The sequence below is a fragment of the Equus asinus genome, chromosome 25 (assembly GCF_041296235.1).
Source record: "Equus asinus isolate D_3611 breed Donkey chromosome 25, EquAss-T2T_v2, whole genome shotgun sequence".
Classification (NCBI taxonomy): domain Eukaryota; kingdom Metazoa; phylum Chordata; class Mammalia; order Perissodactyla; family Equidae; genus Equus; species Equus asinus.
This window is the reverse complement of record NC_091814.1, coordinates 22,494,002-22,506,574: the sequence shown is the minus strand read 5'-3', so window position 1 is coordinate 22,506,574 and position 12,573 is coordinate 22,494,002.

The window sequence follows — 12,573 nt, the reverse complement described above, 5'->3', positions numbered from 1 at the left end:
TTCATTAATTATTCTTTATTTTGTTTAATAGTTTAGGATTTTAATTTTCCTTTGCTTAATACATCTTTCTCCATCCTTTTATTTTTAAAAATACTGAGCCACTTTGTTTGGGATGTGCCTGTTGTGGACAATATATGGTGGAATCAAATATAAAAATCTTTGTCGCTTAAAAGGGAAATATAACTTATTTAGATATATCATGTGACAACGATCATGTTTGACTTTCCAATGAATTTGTCTGGATCCCTTGGTATGGTATAGTGAGAAAAAAATATTTGATTTTTTGGGGCTGGCCCCGTGGCCGAGCGGTTGGGTTCGCGCGCTCCGCTGCAGGCGGCCCAGTGTTTCGTTAGTTCGAGTCCTGGGCGCGGACATGGCACTGCTCATCAGACCACGCTGAGGCAGCGTCCCACATGCCACAACTGGAAGAACCCACAACGAAGAGTACACAACTATGTACCGGGGGACTTTGGGGAGAAAAAGGAAAAAATAAAAAATCTTAAAAAAAAAAAAAATTTGATTTTCCTCCCTGGTTCCTGGCACAGAGCTCCTGAAATCCCTGGACTTTCCCCCAGTGATGGTGTGATAGGAGCATCTTTTGTTAGTCCTAAGGAGCCCCTTTCAATCATACCTGAATTTATGCTAATGAGGTCACTCTAGGCCAGCCCCCAGATAGCTTCAGGATGGGGGCTGGTGCCAGAAAGACTAAGGCAGAATTAGAAGCTTGGAACTTCCAGCCTCACCCTGCCTCTCCCACCCCATCCCACTCCTCCCCTCCTCCGGGAGATGAGAGGGGCTAGAAATTGAGTTAATCACCAGTGGCCAATGATTAATCAGTCATGCTTGTGTAATGAAACCTTCATAAAAACCCTTAATGACAAGGTTCAGGGAGTTTCCAAGTTGGCAAACACAACCACGTGCCAGAAGGCTGGCACATCCCAAATCCGTGCAGACAGAGGCTCCTGCACTCCAGACTCTTCCAGACCTTGCCCTGTCTTCCTCCTCCTCTGACTGTCCCTTTGTGTGCTTTATAATGTTAAAAGATAAACTGAGGCATATTAAAGATTTGAAAAGTTTATTCAAGCAAAAATTATTTGGAATTGGGCAGCGCCAAACCGGAAGTGGTAAGGAGCACTCTGCCGACGGGGGCTAGGGGAATTGATTTATATAGAGAAAGTGCAGAAGCAAAGAAAAAAAATTACTTGCTTGGCTATAGCTTAAAGCCTAGTTGGCTATTTATGATTGATTGTCCATAGATTTCGATTTCGTAACCTTGAAGGTTTTATAGGGTTAGATTTTGGTTTGCTTACGCAGGCCGCCATGGCATTAGAACCACCTCAGTCTAACAGCCCCCTTGTTTAATTAATTTAACGATAAAAAACTGGATAGTAAATATAGAATCTTCCTGAATTCTGTGAGTTGTTCCAGCAAATTATGGCATCTGGTTGGGGGTGCATGTGGGAACCCCTGACTTTATAGCCAAGTTGGACTGAAGTGTGAAGATCCTGGGGACCCGATCCTTGAGACTGGTGTCTGAAGTGAGGGCAGTCTCATGGAATTGAGCTTGGGACCTGTGGAGGCTGATGCTAATTCTGTGTACTTAGTGTCAGAATTCAGGTGAACCATAGGGCACCCAGTTGGTGTCAGAGAATCAGAGAATTGGTTGGTGTGAGAAAAAAACCTGACACTTGGCAAAGATGGAGATCTACTTGTAGTGTATGTGTTTGCTAATACTTTAAAAACATTTGCTATTTCAATCGTAGGGATTGGCCCAGACCAGTTCCTACCCACCCTTGGTGATGGTGGTGCCACATAGAAATCAGACATGATTCATGTTGCTTTGGAACAGGTCTCTTTATTGCTGTTGCTGCTTTTCGTTTATAGTAGCTGCTAATGCCTGGGCTTTCTGTCTGGCTTCTCATGAAGCTGCTATGCTGCAGTGCCTAAAAGGACTCCATCTGGACCCTTTCCAGACTCTTCCAGGGCCTGCCCTTGTCTCCAGGATTTGCCTCTCAAATTGCGAGTGTCTCAGGAATTTCTCTTCTAGAGCCAGGGGAAGACGGAAGGTTGTGCTTCTTCAGGGAAGAGAGGTGAAAAGTCACTCTGAAGTCTTTCTTCAGTGTAGTCCCATCTGAACTTCGTCTAGTACAAATACATCGAAGTTTCAGGCATGTGATTGACACTCTTCTTGGGACATTATTCAACTAACTCACAAATTAATGTGGGAACCAATAAGATGTTAAAACTGGTTCAAAGAGCATTTGAGAAATTCAATATATGTAAATATAGATATAGATATGCAATTTAGTAAAGGAATGTTAGGTTAAGATTACTGGGTTAGACACACAATGGGTTAAAATGTTACAGGGCCATAAACTATAACCTTTGGGGTTATCTGTTCCACTTGACAATAAATTGTTTACATTTTTATTGGACAAAAAGCTACAACTTAACTTCTTAAGTATTGTAAAATAACCTGGTCAATAAAAATCAAGCCCAGCATTGCACTGAAAAGAACACTTCTAAATCTCTTGCCTAGTTGCATGTGACCGATCGTTTTGGTGACAGATATGCTGTTTTTCACTTTTTACTAATCATTATTTCTGGACTGGGTAGAAGTAGAGGGTCTGTCCCCAGTCCTTATGTTGCCATCTTACACGGACAACCAAAAGAAATATTCACGTTCTGCTGCAGCTACCTCCAGAGAGATTGTTTTCATTTCTCTTGTTAATGGATTATTGGCAGGCTCAATATAGTCTTGGCCAAACTAGATGTCTTAAATTATAAAAGAAACTTCTCCAAAATTCATCACAAATGTCTTATTCATTTAAAAATGCAAACACAAAAACTCAAATAAAATAGAATTACTGTTATATACTTGTTTAACGTAAGTACATCCATCTATATACTGAGCAAGAGAACTTGTTAAATAGTAAGAGAATTTCCCCTTGCTAGTCCATTCAATGCATATAGACCACAGAATGAAGGTGAGAGGGAGACGCAGATCTGCTTTCATCTTCATAAATCTCATTTTGCTTGTATGAGTATCTTGGTATGCTGTGTGATTCTAATGTTTAAAAACACGTATATTTTTGAGGCACATGGTCCCCAAATGAAAGTCACCTACTTCGACTGGTACCATAAGTCCCAATTTAGAAGAAAAAAACCTAGTTGTCAGTGTCGGCCTTTTTTTTTTTTTTTTGAGGGAGATCAGCCCTGAGCTAACTACTGCCAATCCTCCTCTTTTTGCTGAGGAAGACTGGCCCTGAGCTAACATCCGTGCCCATCTTCCTCTACTTTATATGTGGGATGCCTCCCACAGCGTGGCTTTTGCCAAGCAGTGCCATGTCTGCGCCTGGGATCTGAATCGGCGAACCCTGGGCTGCCGAGAAACGGAATGTGCGAACTTAACTGCTGAGCCACGGGGCCAGCCCCAGTGTCAGCCTTTTTAAAGGATTTTCATGGGTAATTTTGTTTTTCATTGAGGTAACATTGGTTTATCACATTATATAAATTTCAAGTGTACATTATTAAATTTTGATTTTTGTGTAGACTCCATTGTGTTCACCACCCAAAGACTAATTATCATCTGTCACCATACACATGTGCCCTATCACCCCTCATGGGTAATTTGAACACTATGTGTAATTGGCTTCGTACAAAGTCTGCAGATGTTGTATTAGTTTTCTATTACTGTGTAATCAGTTACCCTGCATTTAGCAGCTTAAACGCATGCACGCGTTTATTAACTCACAGTTTCTGAGGGTCAAGAGTTCAGACATGGTTTAACAGAGTCCTTTGCTCAGGGTCTCCCAGGAGGACAATCAAGCTTTCAGCCAGGCTGCATCTTCATCTGGAGGCTCAACCGGGAAAAAATCTGCTTCCAAGCTCATCCAGCTCTTACTTCATCAAGTCAGCAAGGAGACTCTCTCTGACCTCAGGAAGGGCCTAGTCTCTCTCTCAAGGGCTTTCATCTGATTAAATCAGGCCCATTGCAGATCGCCTCTCTTATTAACTCAAAATCAGCTGCTCTGGGACCTTAATTACCTCTGCAAAATTCCTTCATCTTTGCCACATTCTAAGGGTTGGAAGCAAGTCACAGGTTCCACCCACACGCAGGGGGAGGGGATTATATAGGGCCTGGACACCAGAGGACAGGAGTCATGGGGGTCACCCTGAGGTCTATCTGCCGCAGACCTTAACTCCCCTTTGTAGTCAGGGCCCAGCCAGGAAAACAGCAACCACACTAGGTATTCTATCAGAAAATATTTTATGTAGGAAATTGGCTAAGTTATCAGAGGACTAAAAATGCAAAAAAGTAAAAGAAAAAAGGAATAATGAGGTAACAAAGTAAATAAGTTCAGGAAGCAGCTACCCTCCATGGCTAGGGGAATGAGGGATGAGGTCGGTGTTACCAGGGCCTATGAGCTTGGAGAAGAGACCCCCACACCATAACCTCTGAGTAGAGTCCCCTCTCTGACTGCCTCTGTTTATCAAGGAGGGCCAGCAGAGCTGGGCTCAGACCTCTGAGGAGGGGTGCTGCCTGGCTGGTGCTGGTACCTCTGAGTTGGAATCATGAGGCTCATCCTAGGGGTGCTGAAAGAAGTAGCAGACTGGGCCTAGCCTGCTGCCAGAATGAGGGGCCGTTATTGGGCCTCCCTGCCAGGTGGAGCAAGCCAATAGGAAGAACGGTCCTCCCTCCCCGTGCCTTCCAGTCTCTCCTTACCATCCCTCTGGGAAGAACCTAACAGTGAGTAAGCTGGCAAAGGAGAAACTTAATTTGCAGAGTCCTGCAGTCAGCATCACAAAACAAGTCTGAAGGGTAGATTTGGAACCTAGAGACAGTAGCTTGATAACCAGCGTACACTTCCCTAAGATAAGACTGCTGAAACCTAGGTGCAGTAGAAAACACTGGACTTGGCCTTCTGGTCTCACACTGGCAGGGCTGGGATTTTGGGTGGTCAAGGAGTAACACCTCTCTCTTCCCTGCTTGAGTTCTGAACCAACCAAGGAGGGGTCTCAATAGTTGGAAGATGGAAATAAAAATATGAAGTTTATTGCTAACAAAGTCTCTGCTGCCAGGTGTGCAGCCAGATGTGCTTACTAACATACCTTGACTCAAACTTACTGCCTCAAACTGCAGGCCTCCCTGTGGGTTCATGAGAACGCGAGCTCTCAGGAGGCCCACAAGTTCCATGGAGAGATGGAGAGACGGAGAGACGGAGAAACACCCGAGGGAAGGCCACACGGGGAGAGCCTGGGGGCACTGAGAGAGGCCTGGCCGGTTCCCTGGTGGAGGTTCCTCGCCTAGGGAAGGGAAGGGGTGGAGAATGAGTTTTTTCAGACCAGTAGACTTGGAAGCATATTTGATCACAACCTGGCTCTGGTTAGAGATATTGTAAAAAGACAGATTTTTTTTTCTTAGTTGGAGGTACTTTTTTTCAATTGTGACAAAATATCCATCACATACAATTTACCATTTTAACCATTTTTTTTAAGATTTTGTTTTTTCTTTTTCTCCCCAAAGCCCCCTGGTACATAGTTGTGTATTTTTAGTTGTAGGTCCTTCTAGTTGTGGCGTGTGGGATGCCGCCTCAGCATGGCTTGATGTGCCATGTCTGCGCCCAGGATCCAAACCGGCAAAACCCTGGGCTGCCGAAGCAGAGCGCACGAACTTAACCACTTGGCCATGGGGCCAGCCCCCATTTTAACCATTTTTAAGTGTATAGCTCAGTGGCATTAAGTACATTCACATTGTTGTGCAACCATCTCCACCATCCATCCCCAGAACGTTTTCATCCTCCCAAACTAAAGCTCCACACCCATTAAACAATAAGTCCACATTACCTCCTCTCCAATCCCCTGGTAACCTCTCATCTACTTTCTGTCCCTATGAAATTGACTACTCCAGGGACCTCAGATGGTGGGATCATACAACAGTTGTCCTTTTGTAACTGGCTTATTTCACTTAGCATAATGTCCTCATTCATGTTGTAGCACGTGTCAGAATTTTCTTCCTTTTTCAAGTCTGAATAATATTCCATTGAACGTATATACCACATTTTGTTTATCTACTCATCCCTTGATGGACACTTGGGGTGCTTCCACCTTTTGGCTATTGTGAATAATGCTGCTATTCACCTGCTAAGAATGTGGGTGTACAAATATCTGTTTGAGTACCTGCTTTCAATTCTTTTGGGTGTATACCCTGAAGCAGAATTGTTGGATCTATGGTAATTCTGTGTCTAATTAGAAACACAGATTTTAATGGCTATCGTGAGGAGTGTCCAGAGCTATGTGCAGAGAGCCTTTGAAATGCACATTATCCAGTCTGGAGGCCTCTTAGGTACAAATCGCCCCTTGACCCTGAGGGTCTGCCCTGGCTGCTTCAGGCCCACAAAGTGGGGAATAGGCTTCTCGGGGAAAGGAGCCCGCGTGCCCTTCACCTTTAGGCTCCACACTCAAGAATAGGACAGTGGCTGAAGTCCACTTCAGTCCCCATCCTCCAGGAACTGGTTGTGAGACCTGAGGAAGATTCTGGGGCCCTTGCAGCTTGCCTAGCTCTGCTACTTTTGCTGTCCTTTGTCATCAGTGTCACTGTAATGATTGGCAGTAGAGCCTTAAGTATGAAAGCCAGCTGTGTGTGTCTTTAGGGACATTGGAGAAGGGAGCTGGGAGGCTTTTTTCTGGTCTGGGGCCACTCTTGGGGCGAGAGCAGATGGGCAGCGCCAGCGAAGGAAGGCAAGCTGAGTTCTGGTGGCTCCTGAGGCTTAACGGTTGTGAGACCCACGCACCATTTCCTGATAGAGTTAAATTTCCTGTTCAAAGGAGTTGCCCAAATGGTAGAATTTCAAGCACTGAGACAGACTAAACATTTCGGAGCAGATGGCAAGGTTAAAAGAATAGTCTCTGGCGTGGAGGTTCAGGTACCTGCTGAGCCAGGAGTGAGGATGGTGTTCTGAGCTCACTGGAGTCTCAAAGAGAAAGTGATGGCCACATCCTTCTGCCCTGGGGCAGAGACTGCACTGTGCCTGAGGCCAGTGAACTTACTCTCTTGCTTTAGCTGTACCAGGCAGTCAAGAATCAAGGGTGCTCCCAGGAATGTCCCTCAGTCAGCATCATAGAAATACACAAAAGAGGGAGATGAGTGCCAGGGGCAATTGTAAAGAAGTCAGTGCATCCTACCACTTTCCCTGAATGTGTAGGGCTTGTCTCTGTTCCGTTCCGTTCAGCAAGGTTCAGAGACTCAAAGAATCCTGTCTGATAGAAGTATAATGTGAGCCGCATACAGAAATTCAAAGTTGCTAATTGCCCCTTTAATATAAAGGTAATGGAAAGATAAAAGAAAACAGGTGAAATTAATTGTAATAATATATTTAATTTATCCACTATATCCTAAATATTCTCATTTCAATGTGTAATCAGTATTAAAATGATAGAGCTATTTTATATTCTATTTTGTTTTGTACTAAGTCCTTGAAATCTGGGCGTATTTTCTACTTGTGGTGCACTTCAACCCAGACTGGCCACATGTCAAGTGCTCAATAGTCACATGTGGTTTGTGGCTACCATAGTGCATTATGCAGCTCTAAGAGGTCCAAGGATGATTACAATAGTGAGCATTTATTGAATGATTACTATTGCATGTATTAAATCTTTTAATCCTCATAGCAGTACTCTGAGGCAGTTGTTATCTACTAAGGAATATAGGTATGTTCCTTGGTTTTTGGCCCTCTTCCTCTGTCTTTAAAAAGTCAGTGGTGTAACATCTGTTTCTGATTCTGCTTCCCTCTGCTTCCGTCATCACGTGGTCTTGCTCTGACACTGACTTCTTCTGAGGACCTATTGATTACATCAGGCTCATGCAGATAATCTAGGATAATCTCCCCATCTCAAGATCCTTAATTTAACCACATCTGCAAAAGTCTCTTTTGCCATATAATGTAGCATTCCCAGGTTCTGGGGTTAGGATATAGACATCTTGGGGGGACGTTATTCAGCCTACAGAGAGGATGACTTTATTTTCACAATCATGTAAGAAAAATATTGAGCTGAGACCACAGTTTTTCCATTTTCTCTTCTTACTGGCTGTGTAGTCAGCTCACTCTGCTTCTGGAAGAGACTGTCTTCCTTGTTCTATCACATCTGAAGTCCTGGCTGCTGCTGGGAGAAGCGTGGCCTTGCTTCTCCTGGCATCTCCTGTTCTTCCTCTGCCCTGGTCGCTTGCTGCTGTGAATGACTCTACTGAGATTTACATGTGTTGTTCCTCTGAGGAAGTTGGAAATTTGTGAGAAGCCCTTCTTCCTGCTTTTTGCTTCTCATTTTGGGGGAAACAGGCCAGAACCACTAACTAGAGCAGGCACATCTGTCCTCTTAGAAGGGATCTGAAAGGTCATCTAGCCCCAACGCCCACCACCCACCCGTGTCCTACCACCACCCTGCTCTGCTGTGTCCTAGCCAACAGGGACCTCCCACCTAAGCTTGATCTCTCAAGCAAGTCATTTCCTTCTTAACAATGATCTTTCAAGTGAATTCATTAGAGTCCTTTAGTTGCAAGTAATAGAAACCAACTTGAATTAACCTATGCAAGAAAAAAAAAAGTTTCCAGAAAACCTCTCTTTGGGGAGATCCGATCTCTTGCTTTTCTTGGCAACTTGAAGACTCCCTGCCTAGGAAAGGGAAGCTTTCCCTGTCTACCTCTGACTCCCAGCAGATATTCAGTGATTGTGATACTTCTGGCCATGGCTCCTCAAATACCCTCCTGCCATATACACCTGACTCCACCCAAGGGATGAAGAATCACAGGCCTGTGGTGTCACCAGGAAGAAGATGCTGGATGAGAGGGTAAGTTGATAAGAGAGGAGCCAGACCAGGGTACTAATGACTGGCCAAGACATTGGGACATAAGCTGGAACTTTGATGTTGTTATATTTAATGTACACACGTGTGTGTCTGTATGTACACATATAGATACACACAACATTACACAAAGTTTGGGCACCTACTGTGTGCTAGGTATTGTGTGCTAGGTACTGTGCTAGTGTGGAGGATACAGACATGACTCTATTCCTGACTTAAAGATTTCCCTAAGAGACAAAGGATTGCAGGACAGTTTGATGAATGCCATAGAGAGGCATGATCTCCTCTGCTTGGGTGTGTCCAGGAAGACTTTAAAGAGAAGGGGACATTTGAAGTAGATCTTAATAAGAATTCAAAGATCATCAGAAGAAGTGTGTGTGTGTGTGTGTGTGTGTGTGTGTGTGTGTGGTGGGTTAGGGCATGCTGGGAATGGAGAAGAATGTTCCAGAAAGAAGGAATTATATGACCAAAGACCTGGATGTGAAAAAGCACTGGAGTTTAGAAAAGTGCAGATGGTTCCGTATGGCTGTCAGGAGGGGGACTTGGGATGAACGGTATGAGAATGGGCAGTTGAGCACAGGCTGAATCTGAGCAGACTGAAGTTTTAAAATTTTTCTTGTAAGGGACCGGGCATTCTGGAAAGAGTGAAAGCAGAGAGTGTGACAAGATCTGAATTTGAGAAGAAGAATGACCCAGGGAGTGTGGGGGATGGACTGAAGGAAGGGAGACTGGGGGCAGTGAGGTGGGTTAAGAGAAGCAGAGACCAAGACAAAAGTTGACATGCAAGAGACTCACCGGGGGAAATACCCGACCTGTGATGGAGAAAGAGGAGGAGCAGGGTAGCGGAGGAGAGCCTTCAGGCCGTAATGCAGGTGTGACACCTGTGAAGGAAGAGCAGGAGGGAAGGAGGGGTGAGTAGGAGGAGCCTCAGACCACAGTGCAGCTCTGAGAAAAGAGCCAGGCTGACAGGATGTTCTAGGGCTGATGGGGTGCCCATTAGCAACGTCCCACATCAGGCACAAATGGCCTGTCTCTGGTACCCCACTGTGCTCAATCACTGGCTGGGAGTGGCCTTTGGGACATGACCTCACTGTGAACACCTGACACATCCAGAGGTGCAGCAGCTGGAGGCTATCAGTCAACTAGGCTCCACGCAGCAGGTTCTCTTGAAGGGAGACCTGAGCGCACCTCCCAGCCAGTACGGAGATGACTGCAGCAGCCCAGGCTGAACCAACACAGTACCAGGGGAGTGGAAAGAGACATGAAAGAGGAGTTGACCTCATTAGTACCCCTGGTCCGGGCAGGCTGTTTTCTGTCAGCCTCCTGGAAAGGCTTAAACTGCTCTCCCCAGTGGGTGTGGCTCCAGCCCCCTCCTCTTTTTCAACTGGGGCTGGAAGTCTTCCTCCCTCCACTCTTCTTGAGCACACCACAAGCTTGCTGGACGGCTTAGTCAGCTAGGGATGTCATAACAAGTACCACAGACTACGGGGCTTAAACAACAGAAATTTGTTTTCTCGCAATGCTAGAGGCTAGACGTCCGAGATCATAGTTGGTTTCTTCTGCGGCCTCTCTCCTTGGCTTGTAGATGGCCGCCTTCTCTCTGTGTCCTCACGTGGTCTTCCCACTGTGTGTGTGTATCCAGTCTCCTCTTCTTATGAGGACATCAATCAAATTGGATTAGGGCTCACCTTAGTGACCTCATTTTTAACTTAATTACCTATTTAAGACCCTATCTCCAAATACCATCGCATTCTGAGGTACTGGGGTTAGGACTTCAACATATGGATCTGAGGGGACACAATTCAGCCCACAACAGTGAACTACCCCACTTCTTGTTGTGCTGAGGCTGAGGGCATTTTATTAGAGTTTTTCCACTTTTCTTTCTTCCTGCTCAGGACCTTTCTACGTGTTCAGTTTCTGTGCCGCTTCTGCTTTTCTTTTCCTTTATTCTCTTTTCACTGTTTGATCAGCTTCTGCTTGTAATTACTCTTTTCCACCTACCTGAGGGTCCTGTCTTATTAATTACTCTTAATAATTACTTATTAATTACTTAATTAATTATTCAGCATCTCCCATCCCTCCCCTGTTTACTAGTTTGCTCAGGGTTACTCCATCATGAAAAAAACTTCTTTAAAACTCGTCACCTCCCCTCAACTTTCTCCTTCCATGACAGCCTGAAGGAAACGTTCATGCCCTTCCTGTCTGTTTTCTGATTGCCTGGCTTTTCCCCAGTGCTTTTATATTATTTTATATACATGTACAGAATATATAGATTTGTTCTTAAGCATAAACGTGTTCATGCTGAACAGATTGTTTTCCAACTTGTTTTCTCACTTAAAAATGTCTTTGAGATCTTTCTATATTGGTATACCAGATATATCCTGCTTGGTTTAGTTCACGCTAGAGGGTTGGAGAGGGGTGGAGGCCTCAGTGTTCTTTTCTGGAAGAGCATAAACGTCAGTTCTGAGGCGCAGCTTGGTTGGTGAGCACGGTCCTCACTCCAGAATGGCAGCTTATTTGGGGGATGTCAGTTGAAGAGAGCTGCCTGGCTGGGAGGAAGCCTGCTGGGAAATGTCTTGGTTTTAGGTATGAACCTATTTTTTTATGCACTGAATTGTGTCCCCCACCCCAAACTTGTATGTTGAAGTCTTAACCCCCAGTATCTCAGAATGTGATGTATTTGGAGATAGGGTCTTTAAAGAAGCAATTAAATAAAAATGAGGTCATTAGGTGGGTCCTAATCCAATATGACTGGTATTTTTAACAAGAAAAGGAAATTGGGGCACAGACATATACAAAGGGAAGAACAGGAAGAAGATGGCCGTCTGTAAGTCAAGAAGAAGAGGCCTGGAGTAGATCCTTCCCGCACAGCCCTCAGAAGGAACCAACCCTGCTGACACTTTGATCTTGGTCTTCCAGCCTCCAGAACTGTGAGAAGATAGAATTCTGCTGTTTAAGCCCCCAGTCTGTGGTACTTTGTTACATCAGCCTTGGCAACCTAACACACTATTGCAGTGGGTAGATTCTTTCAGACTGCAAGAAAAAGAGATGGGCTCAGGCTTAGAAGAGCTTGAGTGATGAGGTTTATTTTAAGGCCAAGTAAGGAAACTGTCTCAACTGTCTCAGAGTCAGGACTCACGGGAGAGTGAGAGTGACCCAACAGCAACTCTGGTTGCCCAGGCAACCGGTTGTCCCCTCAGAAGTGTTTATCTACTTTAGGTATAGCTGTTCTCCTCGCTCAGCTTCTCTCTCTCTCTTCTGTCTTTACTTCTCCTACTTCTGTTTATATTGCCCTTTCTTTCACTGCTCTTTTCCTCTCTGTTGCACACTTAAACCTCCCAAAGAGAATCTAATTGGGAAACTTAGTACTCTAGGATATGGCGCTCTCCTATAAATCCACTGGTCTAGCCAGTCCTTGATCCTTGGTCCACTCAGTTGTGTCCAGGGTAGCAGGATCATAAAACTCAAGGCATGGCAAATTTTGCTGGCATATAAGACAAAACTGATTTCTTCTGAAGGAGCCCATGCATTTGGAAGGAACTTGTAATATCAAAAACTTCTCTTCAGTCCATCCATACCAATATGGCCTCGGGAGGATGTAGTAGTTTGATGGGGCTACCATAACAAAGTTCCACAGACTAGGTGGCTTAAACTACTGAAATTTCTCTTTTTTGCAGGGAAGGATTCTCCCTGAGCTAACATCTCTTGCCAATC